Source organism: Sus scrofa, chromosome 10 (assembly GCF_054392235.1).
Source record: "Sus scrofa isolate SSC_HxYL_T2T_F1_AM1 chromosome 10, Sscrofa_HxYL_maternal_Yorkshire_Landrace_v2.0, whole genome shotgun sequence".
In the NCBI taxonomy this organism is placed as follows: Eukaryota; Metazoa; Chordata; class Mammalia; order Artiodactyla; family Suidae; genus Sus; species Sus scrofa.
The window spans coordinates 10,058,967-10,075,422 of record NC_139392.1 but is presented as its reverse complement, the minus strand read 5'-3'; the positions used below and the strand labels follow the sequence as shown (position 1 = coordinate 10,075,422).

General features: G+C 43.9%; 1 long non-coding RNA gene across 6 annotated transcripts in view; it reads right to left on the bottom strand.

The window, feature by feature from the left end:
- The window catches only part of LOC146398785 (uncharacterized), a 344,076-nt gene that overhangs the window by 143,813 nt on the left and 183,807 nt on the right, over positions 1-16,456 (bottom strand). For all 6 annotated transcript variants that reach the window (XR_014817314.1, XR_014817313.1, XR_014817315.1 and 3 more), the window contains exon 3: positions 12,717-12,837. This is a non-coding gene — a long non-coding RNA (uncharacterized LOC146398785). The remainder of the gene's footprint in view (positions 1-12,716; positions 12,838-16,456) is intronic.

Sequence of the window (16,456 nt, the reverse complement as noted above, 5' to 3'; positions counted from 1 at the left end):
CTATTGTGAATAGTGCTGCAATGAACATGCGGGTGCACGTGTCTCTTTTAAGTAGAGCTTTGTCTGGATAGATGCCCAAGAGTGGGATTGCAGGGTCATATGGAAGTTCTATGTATAGATTTCTAAGGTATCTCCAAACTGTTCTCCATAGTGGCTGTACCAGTTTACATTCCCACCAGCAGTGCAGGAGGGTTCCCTTTTTTCCACAGCCCCTCCAGCACTTGTTATTTGTGGATTTATTAATGATGGCCATTCTGACTGGTGTGAGGTGGTATCTCATGGTAGTTTTGATTTGCATTTCTCTTATGATCAGCGATGTTGAGCATTTTTTCATGTGTTTGTTGGCCATCTGTATATCTTCTTTGGAGAAATGTCTATTCAGGTCTTTTGCCCATTTTTCCATTGATTGATTGGTTTTTTTGCTGTTGGGTTGTATAAGTTGCTTATATATTCTAGAAATTAAGCCCTTGTCAGTTGCATCATTTGGAACTATTTTCTCCCATTCTGTAAGTTGTCTTTTTGTTTTCTTTTGGGTTTCCTTTGCTGTGCAAAAGCTTTTCAGTTTGATGAGGTCCCATGGGTTTATTTTTGCTCTAATTTCTATTGCTTTGGGAGACTGCCCTGAGAAAATATTCATGATGTTGATGTCAGAGAGTGTTTTGCCTGTTTTCTTCTAGGAGTTTGATGGTGTCCCCCCAGGAGATTTTTAATGTACAGTAGAGTCTGAGAACCATTGCTTCACCTTATTCTCGTCAAGCCAGGACCAAGGATATCAATGGAGGCTCTTATACCATATGTGTAAATATTTAAAAAGCAATCAATCACAAAGTTATAAATCGACCTAAAAGCTTGTTAAAAATAATACACCCCATTCTTTTACTTTCACAGCTATCCTTTCATAACAACTTGGAAAGACGTGTTCAAATGTAGTGTTCTCAGGCTTCTTGGAGGTACAGCCAGCACATGGAAAGATGGGGAAAGCTGGCCCCAGCTCCCAGCCGCCAGCCTGTGGCCTGTCTGCCTTTTCCTCGCTTCCCAGCTCAGACTGTCCCTGTGAGTGACCTCAGGACTGCAGGCAGGGATGCCTATGTCTAAGCTCTCTGCACAGCTTCTTCACAAACAGCCTCCCCAGGGCCCAGGGGTGAGCACTTCAGTGGTGCAGTTCACCCTTGGGAAGTTGGACCCTAGGAAGACGCTCGTACAGGTCCTGAAAGTTGACTCAAGACCATGTGGCTGGACAATTCTGGGGTCTTCAGTACCTAGAACATGGTCTAGAGGGAAGGGCATGGATGCCTCACCAGGGGTGGAGTGTGGCCAGAGCAGGAAGGAGCCTTCCACCCAAATCCTAGGGTGGTACTGCTCCCCCATTCCTGGTGCACTCTGTGACAGCACAAAGCATTTAAGTAGATGCAGTAAAAATGAGGTGCAATCTGATTTATCTTGGTTCTGATTTATCTTGGCAGATGTCAAAGCATGGATGTGTGATCCTTAGTGAGGCAAGTATTGTTTTCATCTTTTTTTTTCTCTTTACAGCTGCACCTGTGGCATATGGATGTTCTCTGACCAGGGGTCAAATTAGAACTGCAGCTGTGGTCTATGCCACAGCCACAGTAACACCAGATCTGAGCCACATCTGTGACGTACACTACAGCTTAAGTCAACGCAGTGAGGACAGGGATCAAACCCGAATCCTCACAGAGACCAACATCGGAATTTCTGAGTCAAAACAGGAAATCCTGTTTTCATTTTTATAGAGAGAGAAGCACAAAAAGACAAGGGGCTGGTTCCAGCTCACCCAGATGAGCACCCAGCAACCCCCTTGGCTCTTTAGACCTGCACTTAGCATGCCCGGGCAGCCAGACAGCTCAGGATGTTCTGAAAAACAGTTCAGACTCAGAGCCCTGGGAAAGGTCCTGCATTACTGGAACCTGCATGGACAAATTCTAACAGCAGATGCACTGACAAATACTGATGAATGTGGACTGGTTTCTGAATACCCAGCCTCTCGACTTGGAGAAGAGTTTGGAGGCTTTTTTAGACTCCATTCAGATCATTTACATTTCAGAGTGAGAAGAGACAAACGTTTGCAGGGTGGTGGCCTGCAGGCCACTTGGTCCATAGCTGTACACCTGTCCCTGGGGGCCTGTCTCCTGCAGACTCTTCTGGGTGGTGAGCCAACCCAGGGAAGAGAAAGCCCTTTTGTTATTCTCTGACTCAACTCCTGGATCCCCATCGTTGCTGTGAGCTCACTTCACACCTAAGTTTGCTTTTCAACTGCAACTCCCCCCCACACACACTTCCCTAGGTATTAGTCTAGGCAAAGCTGGGGAGAAGGGACCCCAAAGCAATAACAATAAAAACCCTGTGCAGGAGTTGCTGATGTGGCACAGTGGGTTAAGGATCCAGTGTTGCCGCAGCTGCGGTGTAGGTTAGAGTTGTGGCTCAGATTCCACCTCTGGCCCAGGAACTTCCCTATGGCATGGATGCAGCCAACCAAACCAAACCAGACCAGACCAAACCAAACCAGACCAAAAACCCTATACAGAGAAACATGGAGAAAGGACAGCGTGAGCACAGGGTCACTGCCCGAAGGAACTGCCCTGTATTCTAAGGCTGGACCCTCCCTCGACACCAGGCATTTCATATCTGGACTCTGATGGAAGCAACCTGGGTGCATGATTTGGGGCTCTGGCATCCCAGGGACCAGGATTCAAATCCCTCACTAGCTGATGCCTTTGGGAAAAATATCTAAACTCCCAAATCTTCTATTTCCTCTTCTGTAAAATGCCAAATACAAACACCCTCACAGCAGGGTCCTTGCGTACACAAGAAGAAAATGAGTTCCATAAGACGAGGGGATTTTGCCTGTTTACCGCTTATCCCCTCAAAGCTTAGGACAGTGACTGGGACATAGCAGGTGCCCAATAAATATTTATTCAATACATGAATACAGAAAAGTAACTAGCAGTCTTTGGCATAACTAGCAGTTTCATGGCATAAATTATAAAAAAGTACTCTTTACCAGAATTTTATTTAAACCTTTATGATACCACTATTGTGTGTGTTTATATAACCTATTTTAAGAATTCAATCATTCCTTTTTTCCTGCAAATAATGACATCAAGGCTCAATATAGTTGCACGTCCAATTGCGTTTTCATACAGCACAATCGCCATGTGCACTCCGAGTTTTAGGTCTGTGGCAGATGTCACCTAGAGATTTTGAGCAATTTCATCAGTATTGCCTGTGACTTGTGTGTCGTAGCAAATGAAAGACGGTGAATTAGATCACCATTTGCTTCCTGGTGTGATAGAGCATGCGATTTAGTCTCTGACGACTGGATCCCACGGGATCTATCACTTGGGGGCCGTGCCATGTTAGGAAGTCACTTAACCTCTCTGAGGCTCATTTTTTAGGCATGTAAAATAAGAATATTAGCGCTCCTCTTAGGTAGTTCTCGGAATCATAGGAAGAAAGGACAAAATCTGTGATGCGTAAGCTGGTTTCTTCTTGTCTCTTCTACTGGCCAGGACTGGTGTGAAGGGTGGAGGAAGCTGGGATGTGTGGAGGGGACCCTTTTGACACCAAAGCCTGGTGCCCGGGTGTTGACAGGTGGCACAGACCTTTTAAGCAGTCATCAAAAAGAGAGGCAAAGTCTGAGGCTATGCAGGGGGCAGAAAAGCAATTTGCCAATGGAAAGCTACAGAGACGACAACAAATGCAGCCTTTGCTGTGTGGGGTGACTCAGACTCCGCTGTTGTGTTCACCCCGTCCTCATGCCAATGACCTCACTGTCACCTCTGGACAGCCCCCTGGCCACCTCTCCAAGGTGGCTCCCTGTGGGGCCACTGCACGGCTTAACATTTTTTTAGCATCTACTGCTGCAGATGCTGTATTCATTTGCTGGGGCTGTGCTAACAATGTACCACAGACAAGGTGGCCTAAATAGCAGACATTGAAGGTCTCACAATTCTGGACCCTAGAAGTCAAGGTCAAGTCAGTTTCTTTGAGGCCTCTCTCCTCCTCTTAGAGATGGCTCTTTTCTGCCTCCTGTCCTGACATGGTTTCCCCTTTGCACGCGTCTAAACGGCGTATATTGGATTAGTGGCCACCCAAATGACCTCGGTTAGAATTAACTACCTCTTTAAAGACCCTGCCTATAAATACAGTCACCTTCTGACATGTCAGGGCTAAGAACTTCAACCATGAACTTGGTGGGGTTCTTGGGTGGCTGTGGGATGAGAATGCTGAACCCTAACCACTTGATAGAGGTCCCCAGTACTTACTTGTCCCTTTGGAGAAGCAATTTGGCAAAGAGACTGAAAGTAGACGGGGTGGAGTGAGCACAGGCTGGTTGTGGCGGCAGGACGGTGCACGGGGACAGAGACAGAAAGAGCCAGGGAGGAACAGAGCCGCACACGCTTTGGAGGTCCTTTCAATCACTTGGATGGGGCGGTCCTTCCTGCCTCCTCTGGCCAATCACCCTGAGGCCACATCTGGCCTGACTCTGGGCCCTCCCCTGTGTGCTTGGGCATCTTTCAGCCCGGATGGATTCACGCCTCCGGGAAATTGACAGGATGTGCAGTGGTCTGGCCTCCCCTCCCTTCTCCGACTGCTGAGGAACCTTTCTCTGCCTTGTAGGTCAGGAGGTCTCCTTGACCTCAAGAATGAGACACGGGTACCTCTGTCTTTGATCCTCCTTGCTCCTGCCACAATCTTTATCTTATGGCAGACTAGGGCCCACTTGCTCAGCCTGGGACCTATCTATCCCCTGCTTCTGTGGGAGACGCAAAGCAGCCTGTTATATTGTGATTGACAAGAAGAAATACAGGTTTGGTTTTTGTCCCTGTTTCTGGCACAGAGCTCCGAAAACTAGGCATTTCCTAAAAGATGAGAGCAATTATATCTTTTGTAATGTTAATGAGGTGACTTACTAGGATAGGGCTGGTCCCTAGAGGAACCAACCATGTGGTTAGACGGTTGGAACTTTCAGCCCCCCACCCCTCCAGGGATGGAAAGGTGCTAGAGATTGAGCTCCATCCCCAACCAACCACTGCGGATTTAATCATTCCTGCCTGTGCAATGAAGGCCCCCTAAAGCCCCCAGAGAATGGGGTTGGGAGAGCTTCTGGGTTGGCTGTTGTGGTCCTAACACAGGTTGGAAAAGTAATTTCCAGACTCACAGCAAGGTGAAGAGAAGAAGAGTTTATTGAGACAAGAGAGGCCGCTAGTGCAGTGGGGCAACTGCCTGATGACCAGGGAGAGCGGGCCCCCAGTGGAAGCTGGCTGCTGCTTTTTAGAGCCAGAGGGGGAGGGAAAGGGTGATGGGGGCTTGCTGGGGGTCTGACACTTTCCTCATCCCTGATGAGAGCCTGCTTGGGTGGGCCACCTCTTTATCAAGGGAAAGAGAGCCTGCTAGAGACAGGGATGGAGTAGGATAGTCACACAGGTAGCTGAAGTCCCAGTAGGGGACCATAGACAGAGAGGGCCATGCAGGGTGCTTTGGGAGACCACTGTCAGTTAACAATAGCTCCAGAAAGCCATCAGAACATCCACGGGACAAAGCAGACTTGCCTAACCATAAAACCATAAATAAAAGCACATTCGGAACGAGGAGGATCAATCAGTTACCCAAAGCCGCAATAGTTTCTAAAGGCTGAATTTAAATTCTGAGCGCATGGACTCCATTGCTGCATGCTGATAACCAACTCAGTGTCCCCCTGCATTCAAGGCACTGACGGTGTAGACCGAAGAGCAGTAAATATAAATAATTTTTTATCTAAGACTTCTTAGACTTCCTCTTTGCTTTTTCAAGCACCTGCTGTGATTTCTGTACCTGAGTGAAGCCGGATTAGAATCCTGTGACCGACTAGATTTTTCCCGCAAATCTCTGCCATTCTTACAGATAAGGTTACTCCGTCTTAACCTCCCCCTCTGGCCCCCACCCTTTACCCCCAATTCCCCATTATCTTAGCAAAGACAACTCGGAACGCTTTTACAGTAAGTGCTCTTAAGGAATGTATTCTATTACTCTCTCATATGAACCCATTTCTCTCCCCGTTCTTCCTTTATTTTAACGGACACGGAATCTGCATGGCTCACGATGTCCTCTCTTCTGGTGCAAGTTTGATCATTTTCTTTTCTTAGCATTTATATGCTGTCCTGAGCAGGGCCCCAAATGCACAAAGACAAGGCCAGGCTTGTAACACCCATCAGCATTAACACGAAACATCAGACAAATAAGAGAGGCAGTAAATGAATGTCAGCGAGCTATAAAATACAGGATGGTCAAACAGTCCTTTCAGCCACCTTTTATAGACAGAAGCTGGCCACCAGAAGACGTATAGGCCTAATAAATCAATGGGAAGGAACTTCAAGTGGATAAATCAATACTTAAGCAGTCAGAGAATCCTACAGGTGGGTGACAATGACCCCTTGGGGCCTTTAAACCTCCGCCAGAAGGTTTAGCCAAGATAGTCTATAATGATAGATTAACTGAAATGATAAATATCTTTACAGAGAAAGCTTGTGTTGTTTGCATTTTCTCCAGCACGATGGCCGCATAAACTGACTTTTTAAAATACAAAAGATCCACTTCCTAAGAGAGCACAGGTGCGGCTCCATCCACCTGGGGTGGCTCTCCCGTGAATTAGCTCATTTGCAGAAGGACTTTCAGATTGACTCGCTGCCTAATTAGGGCTGGTTACCATTTGGATTTTGCAGATGGGCAACCATTGCCCTGGCTGCTGCTGAGCGTGTGCACCGATCCCTTCTTTCTGGAATATACTGCGGCTATGTCTGTAAAAATACTCATGGCATTTCGCTGGTTATTTTATCTCGAGGAAGCAAACGTGAGGAAGCAATGTGAAGTTGATGAAGATGTTCACTTCATTGTTATTTATAATTTAACAAATAGAAAGCTCTTCCTAAATATCCATTAGGAAGAGAGCACTTAATGACACATTTATAAAAAATATTAATATGCATGTAATAAAGAGACATTGTCAAGGAAATTTAATAATTTGAGGAAATGCTTACAATTTAAAGAAAGATTTCAAAATAGGCCACAAGATTATGTTTATATACACAATATGATCATAATTGTTTTTAAATTACTTTTAGGGAGCCCCCTGGTGGCCTAGCAGTTAAGGACTAGGCACGCAGTCACAGCTGTGGCTATGGTTTGATCATTGACCTGGAAATTTTTGCATGCCACAGGTGTGGGAAAAAAAAAAGAAAGAAAAATTTAAAAGTTCTTAGGAAATACATTAATTAAAATCTCATCCTTGAGTTGTCTTTTTTCATGTTTTTCTACATTTTTCCAAGTTTTCTATAAGAATCTGAATTATTCTTATTTTATTTTTTTTAGGGCTGCACCCGAAGCATATGCAAGTTCCCAGGCTAGGGTCTAATCAGAGCTGCAGCTGCTGGCCTATACCAGAGCCACAGCAACACCAGATCCTTAACCCACTGAGTGGGGCCAGGAATGGAACCCACATCCTCATGGATGCTAGGTGGGTTCGCAACCACTAAGCCAGAAGGGAAATTCCCTGAATTATTTTTATAATCTGGAAACATCCTTATTTGAGTTAAGTTCTTTTCTGTTGATCTTTTAATTCCACTTCAGAGAATCTGTCTTAAAGATATATTCCAAATGTTTAAAAAGCCATTAAATCAAAAAACACAATTGCTTATGTAAAAAAATTAAAACTTCCCACTAAATGTCTGACAGTAGGTTAAGAAAACTATCATGTAGTTACATGATAAGATACTAGAAAGCCATTAAAACTGCGATTAAAAACAAATACATTTAACATTTATAATTGTATACTAATAAATGAACTTTATTTTAAAATATTTCCTTGTGTATTAGTCCACTGTTTGACATTTTCTTTCCTACATAAATCACACTCGCAATGTACTCTCCAAGGCGTACTTTGCATTAAAATACTGTAAAAACCTATAACTGCCCGGCTAGCTCAGGTGGGAGAGCATGAGACTCTTAAAAACTCAGACACCTGTGATGCACTCTGAGTGCAGAAAAATTCTAGATTTTTGCAGTTCCACCCACTCTTTTTGTTACCTTTCCTCCTTCTTAATCTCCATTTTTAGTGACTTGCCTTCATTAAGTTTTCTAAAGAATTCACTGTTTTTTTTCGTCTTTTTAGGGCCAAACCCATGGCATATAGGGGTTCCCAGGCTAGGGGTCGAATTGGAGCTGTAGCTGCTGGCCTACGGCACAGCCACATCAACGCAGGATCCAAGCCACGTCTGCGACCCACACCACAGCTCACGACAATGCCGGATCTCAACCCACCGAGCAAGGCCAGGGATCGAACCCGCATGCTCATGGATGCTAGTCGGGTTCGTTAACCGCTGAGTCACGACGGGAACGCCAGAATTCACCTTTTTAGAGAAAGAGCTCTTTTTCTCGCTCACAATAATTGTTCTATAGTTACAACATCAAGTACAACTTGCACAACACAGGTTTGGGAACAGGCACAGCTAACTCTTGGTCAGCATCCAAGTCACTTGGGAGGGTCTGAAAACTCAGGTACGTTAGTAATTGTAATGTAGACATGTAAGGATAACCTGACCCCCCTGCTGTACAGTGGGAAAATAAAAAAATAAAAATAAAAAAAAAATGAAAACTCAGGTACGTTAGAGAGTGGCCCATGCCTTAAGGAGATCAGGTGTAGCGGGCAGCAGTCCACGTGTTTACAGGGAGGTGGGGAGCGTGAATTATTAAACGCCGTGCTCACTGAAGGTTAAGCCCCAGTGGTCCATGCCGGGAATGTGAAGATGGCTAAGACTCATGCACTGTTTAGCTGACACCTGAGGTCAGGCTGAAGCCGCTTAATCTGCTCACTCCTATGAGTGACCACACACACTTGAGCCTCCTCTGGGACTATTTTAAATTTAAGAATGAAATTAGAAGGACATGAAGAGAGGCTCAACGTCATTAGTCATGAGGGAAATGCAAATTAAAACCTAAGGAGATACCACTACCCACCTGTTAAGGTAATTGCAATTTTTTTTTCTTTTTCAGCCACACCCATGGCATATGGAGGTTCCCGGGCCAGGAATCACACCCGAGCTGGAGCTGCAAGCTACCCCACAGCTGCAGTGACGCCAGATCCTTAACCCAGCGCACCAGGTGGGGAATCGAACCAGCGCCTCCACAGAGACAAGCTGGATCATTAAACCACTACAGCACAGCAGGACATTGTGTTACTATTGGAATTCTGATCCCTGGCTGGTGGGAATGCAAAATGGTCCAGCTGCTTTGGAAAACAGTTGGCAGTTTTATATACAAGTAAACCCATGCTTACAATATGGCTCAGCAAGTTCCCTCCTAGGTATTTTACCAAGAGCAATAGGAACACACACCTATTCGAAAATGTGTGTTTACATGTTGGTCGTGGTTTTATTCATAGCAGGCAAAAATCCACACCGTCATTCATCATCTGGAGGTGGATAAACAAACTGTGGTATATCTAGACAACGAAACACTACTCTGATAGAAAAAGGGGGGAATTACTGATACGTGAATTTCAAATGAATTATAGTAAGTGAAGGAAGCCAGACTCAAACGTCATGGGCTGTAAGGGCTCGTACATTTATGTGACCTTCTGGAAGAGGTGAACCAAAAGAACAGTGATCTGGTTACCTGGGTTTCAACAGGAGATGGAAGGAGAGAGAGAGAGAGAGCACGATGGAGGAGGGGAGAGAGATCTGAATTGCTGTCCCATTAACGACAGCAATGTTGGTACTTGAGCTTCATCTATCAATAAAATGATGCTTAAGACTAAACTCTACATTCCTTTTAGAGGCCTGAATGAGCCTCAGGGGAAAATGGGAAGCAGCCTCGTTTTATCACCAGGGAGGCTGAGTTCCCTTCGTAGCCAAGAAGCTACCTACGATAGAGTTTTCATCTTTTGAAAGAAGAAATTAATAGGCCTAGCTTTTTGGAGCCTGAATAACAAAGAAGGTTTTGAACTTCTGGGCTCTTCGGAGGGTTAGGTCTGATAGGCTAAATATCGACGAAATAAAGGCCAAATGTTACCGAGTTACTAACAAGCTGATTTAAGACTCCATGATGACGAGAGAGATTTAATTTTGCCCGGGTGAACTGTAGACATATGTTTTAATACTAGACAAGTATTTTAAAATACGAGCATTTTAATTTTTTTAATTCAAAAAGTGTAATTCTAAGTAATCCTGAATGTATTCTCCTTATCAAAATATTTAAGACAGACAATCTTAACCTCACACACCAACTGAGTCTGGTTTGCAGAGGGTGCCACTGTTAGCAGGTGATTGCATATCATTTAGACTACACTATGTGTTTTAAATATAGGTGTGTATTTGTGATGCATTATTTAATATTCATGCAAATGTTCACATCTTTTTATATACATTTATACAAACACACATATGTAAGTCTTTGTTTTCTTCTCTTAACAATGACTATATGGAAACCACTGCCCTTTCTTCCAAAATATTCTACTTACAAAAATGTCTTTGTTTTTCTTTTGCATTTTCTTTCTTTCAGATGAATCATAGAGTTAACCTATGAAGTGTCACTTTTATACACCCTGTTGATATAGTCACTGGGGCTGCCTTGGGTTTAAGGAATAATCTGGAGAATACTGTCAGTATTTAAATAGCGAATTACTCCATGCATTTATCATTTTTAAGAGTGTGGGTACCCAGTCAGTTGAGGAAAAGAAATGATCAGGCTTATATTTGTATTCTTTCATTTTGTACTCCATCTTTCAGGAAACTTCAGCTTAGTACTACACGCTTCTCACCTGTATTATCCACTGAATAGGACTCAATTACAATGCAACTTTAGTCTCAGAAATAAGTCTAGGAAAACCTGCATTTTTAACGAAGGGAAGAGGCCCCAGGTCAGGTTCAAAACTGAGCTACTTTTCCTTGTTGCTCCACTAGTTAATAAAATATCTGGATAGTTAATAAAATATCTGGATTATCAGTTTACTGGATAATAGGAAATATACTCCTAGACATATATTTTCCCAGCCTTGTATGGGAAAAAACAGATTCATCTAGAACGTCACTGTTTTAGGACTTGGTGATTCAACTTTAGCTGAACTGATCATTCACTTTTGCCCTACTTAAAAAGAAAGGTTTACTTAGCAAATTAATAGTGTAAATAGGCAGTGAGCATGTTTAAGCCACTTTGAACACTATTTTTAAGGGCTTTAGCAAATTAATTTTATGCAAATGATGTTGCTAATGCTATTGCCGCTAATCTGTTCATTAGAGCCAGAGGGAGCAAACTTTATTTTGGCAATTAGTTGAAGTTACTATATGTATTAAAGAAAAAAGCACTATGCTGCATTTCTTTTTTTTTTCTTTTTTGTCTTTTCGGTCTTTTTAGGGCTGCATCCACGGCCTGTGGAAGTGCCCTGGCGAGGGGTAGAATCGGAGCTGCAGCTATCAGCCACACCAACTCTGAGCCACGTCTTCAACCTATGCTACAGTTCACGGCAATGCCAGATCCTTAACCCACTGAGCAAGGTCAGGGATCCAACCCGCATCCTCATGGATACTAGTTAGGTTCACTACTGCTGAGCCACAGTGGGAACTCCCTAAACTGCATTTCTTTTAAAGTGTGCTATAAATTTAGACTTTTCACAAATTCAGACTTTCCTCCCTTTACTTTGTATGACGTGATGAGCTCAGACTATTGTCTTTGGTGGCTGGGGGGAGATGGGGCTGCCAGGAACTGCTAACATAATGGATTAGAGGAGCTTTAGGAAAAATGTATTTGGTCAGCTTCTACCTGCAACCGAAAGATTCACCTGGCAGCAAGAGCACCTCAGATCATCAGCAGCCAGGAGACTGAACGGGTCTGTCGTTCAAAGACAGAGGAGAATTGCCATGACTTAATAGGACAGTGATGTGCCCTGATCCATGATCAAACGTCAGGCTGCTGTGTTGCAGTCAACTTTGCCTGCTTGGGAAACGCCCTGTTGTCTGATAGTATTGGGAGGAGAGACAGAGCAGGTGGCAGCCATCCGACGTGACCTTTCAGGTCATCTATGGGACACAGAGCACATTTAAAGGGATCAAGCTGACATTTGTGGCTGTGATCATTCATACTCTCGTCATCTGTCCATGGACCTCAGACACTGGTCACATCAACGTCTAGAAGCCCAGGGACAAATGTGACATCTGACCGATAGGCAGGAGCTCAAGGGAATTTTGCCATTTATTATTATAATTATTGTGGAGTCAATTTTCCTTTCCCACTTATGGGGGCGTAGGGTGGTGAGCTGTCAAAAGGAAAGCTATGGCTGCCTAATGTCACAGCAAGCTATAGGCGGTATTTTGATAAAGAAAAAGGTTGCCTTTCAGTGCACATATCTGTTTCCTTTTCTACTATTTCCTCCATAACATAATTTTTCCAATGATTAAATTTATGTTTTTTTGGTGGGGAGGTCACATTGTACCAGATGCTTTAGATATTTCTTTTTATTCCCAGGTGTATTTGTTATCTCTTGCTGTGTAACAAATTATCCTCAGTTTAGTGGCTTTCAACATTTATTATTAAGCGGTGTCTATTGTCAGAGGCAGCTCACTGGATACCTCTGCTCAGGATTTCTCAAAAGATTGCAATCGAGACATCAGCCCAGAAATTTTCATAAAGGGACAGCTTGGGGCAGATCTGCTCCCAAGCTCACTCACATGGTAGCTGGCAGCCTCGGCTCCCTCCTGGCTGTTGGCTGGAGACATGGGTTCCTCACCACGTGGGCCTCTCCACAGGGTGGCTCATAACATGACAGCTGGCTTCCTTTAGAACAGGGAGCTAGCAAGAAAATACAAGTTAAAGCTTGAGATGGACACCACAGTTTTTGTAACCTAACCTCAGAAGAGGCCTCCAGGAAATTTGTTAGAAGCGAATCCAGCCCACACTCAAGGGGAGAAATGGCACAACATTGCATCCCGTGATGCAAGGATCATTCAGCACCATCTTCAAGGCTACCTACAGCCTCGGGGCAAATGGTTAGGTGGGTATCATGTTGAGCAGGTGCTTGAGAAATAAGGCCACGAGACGCACAGCTGCTCATGAGAGAACTCATAGCTCATATTCTGGAACAGAGATTTGAATCAAATCATTCTGCTGCTCTCCATGCCTTTAATCACTTCATAAGTGACTAGAGGCATATTACCCACAGTCAGGTGTGCCAGAAAACAATTCCTGCTTATCTCAGGAAAAGGTAAAATAAACACATTCTGGCTGCTAAGACTTACCCCCAGGACCAAAGCACTAAAGTTTTAAAATCAAACCTTCAGAGTCTGACATAACTGGCTCTGTTCCACTACCAGCTTTATCACTAACTAGCTCTGTCATTTTTATTCATGATTCTTTTTTTTTTTCTTCTGTTTTCAGGGTCACACCTGAGGCACATGGAAGTTCCCAGACTGGGGGTCAAATTGGAGCCATAGCAACGAAGGATCTGAGCCACGTCTATGACCTGCACCACAGCTCACGGCAATGCCAGATCCTTAACCCACTGAGAGAGGCCAGGGATTGAACCCATAGTCATCATGGATACTAGTTGGGTTGGTAATCCCAGTTGACCCATGATGGGAACTCCCTTATTCATGATTCTTAATATCTCTGACCTTCATTTTTTCTAACTTATCAAAATAAAATAAAATCACCCATCTCAGAAAACTCTTTAAGATCAAAGGAGATAATATCTGTAAAGATACCTAACGTATACCTACTATATCTAGCATATATTTATATGCCTAATGCGTAACTGGTGCTGAAGAACCAGTATTTTCCTTGCTCCCACATACTGCACTTGTGATCTTTCAGCAGATAGAAACATCAGTGTTTTCTTTAAGCAAAGGAGTTTTCTTTTTTTTTTTTTTGGCTTTTTGGCTTTTTGGCATTTCTTGGGCCTCTCTCGCAGCATATGGAGGTTCCCAGGCTAGGGGTCGAATAGGAGCTGTAGCTGCCAGCCTACATCAGAGCCACAGCAATGAGGGATCCGAGCCGCGTCTGCAACCTACACCACAGCTCACAGCAACGCTGATCCTTAACCCACTGAGCAAGGCCAGGGATCAAACCCGCAACCTCATGGTTCCTAGTCGGATTCGTTTCCGCTGCTCCACGACGGGAACTCCGCAAAAGAGTTTTCTTGAGCTCCCAAAATCACTTAGGTGGCTACCATTGCCTGTGGTTACAATCAAATCTTTAAAGATACTCCATTCTCTTGGTGAGAATTGCAGCCTTCTCTACCCCAAAACTTCACTCCCCTCAGAGACAGAGGCGAAGGCACCAGGCTTTCACCCAGGTTGGTGAAAGGTGTTTTGGATGAGAAATTCATCTTAGTTTTGTATTGCTTTTGTCTCCCTCTCCTCCCCTCCCAGTAGGTCTCTGAATTGAAACCGTGGATTGAACACTACTGCAGTTAAGACAGAAACACACGTTCCTCCTCACCCTGTACCGTTCTCATGTCTACCTGCTCCAGGCCACCGGGATCCTGAGTCCATTTCTTCCGATCCTTACCAAACCCATCAAATCCTGGTCTGTGATACAACTTTGCTGTCCCCCATGTCCTAAATCATTCCAAAGGCCCGACGCACAAAACAGCCAACGGGGTGGAAGTGAACGGAGGTAGACAGCAATTTCTGTCTCCTTTCTGTATATACCTCTGGGAACACAGACATGCCTTGGAGATATTTTGTTACAGAAGAATTTCAACCAAATATGTGATAAAATGTATTTCATTCTGCAGCTTATCTAAAAATGAGAATGTTGTTGGTACTGGATGGTTTCACACACCTAAGTGTGAAGAGATTAGCTGCCATGTATCCTCGGGCAGTTTACGGTCATGATTTTTTTTTTCTTCTTAAGCTGGTTTTTCAAGAGAAGCGGTGGTCGGCTCCATCGCCCCCATGGATTTATGGATAGCAGACACCCTGTGCATTTTTTAATGGGACTTGAGTACTAATTCGTTTCTTCAAACGGTCAGGAATGTCACACTAGTTAGATTAGATTAACCGACATTTATAAAGCACCTACTATGTGAAAAGCACTGCGCTAAATATTTTCATCTGTATTATTTAATACCCATATCCACCCTATGAATTATTACTGTTATCATCCTTTTTTAAATACAGGGACTCAGCTTAAGGAGATCAATTGATTTTTCCCATGTTTACATGGATGGTAATTTACAGAGCTGAGATTAGAATTTATATCTTCCGACTCCACGTAAAAACCTCTTTCTGTTCTATGTCAAGCTAGGATAGGAAAGTGTGGCCACATTTTTAAATAAGTTTGCCATTAATAACACAGGATGTATATATTCCCGAAGACATCAATTCTTTGTTCGTATTCCAAGGAAGTACTTTCAAGGGTCTTATTGTTTTGCAGAGGAGCAACAGGAACTTCTATTTTAAATTTCAAATGCTCTCCCAATTTCCTTACCCAAATTGCCTGCCATTAGAACCACAAGATTAGCATTCAGGGATGAGATGTTCTCTAGGATTGGAACCAGTCATGGCTGGGAAAAGAAAACATATCCAACTCCTGACTAAGATAATAGAGGACAGGAATCGGGTGCATAACTGAGGGCTGCAGTGAATCCTGTTTTTTGTTTTAATTTTAGCTACCAGTTTCCAGCTTTTTCTAAAAATTAATTATTTTTCTCACTTCCACTCAGAAGTAAAGTTAAATATCATATGTTAGAATTAAGTTCCGTTATGGTGAAGAGTAATCCTCAAATGGTGAGTTACATGGTTAATTTCTGTCTCATATAAAACCAGTCTGGGGAGTTCCCATTGTGGTGCACTGGAAATGAACCCGACTAGTATCCATGAGGACTTGGGTTCGATCCCTGGCCTCATTCAGTGGGTCAAGGATCCTGTGTTGCCGTGGCTGTGGCTGGCAGCTGTAGCTCCAATTCGACCCACCCCAGCCTCGGAGCATCCATATGCTGCAGGTGTGGCCCCAGAAAGCAAAAAAAAAACAAAAACAAAATCAAAAACCCAGTCTGGAGATGGCCAGCCCAGGAGAGAGATGTTGGCTCCCAGGCACCAGGACCCAGGCTTTCTTTAGAAGCCACATCATAGTCTCCCTGGCATGTGGCCTTTGTGCTCCTGTCTCAGACGGCTGTGGGCAACACGATCACAGACACGTTTCAAGCAGCAGGATGGAAGACAGGAGGAATAGAACTTTTCTCTCCTTTCAAAGACAGTTCCCAGTCCTACTGAGCAGCACAGGGGAGTATGTGCAGTCTTTCGGGACAGACCATGATGGAAGGTAATATAAGAAAGGGAGTATGATTGACAGGGTCACTGATGTACAGCAGAAATTGGCACGACATTGCAAATCAACAACACTTATTTTCCCTTTTTTTAAGGGTCACGCCTGTGGCACATGGACGTTCCCAGGCTAGTGGTTGAAT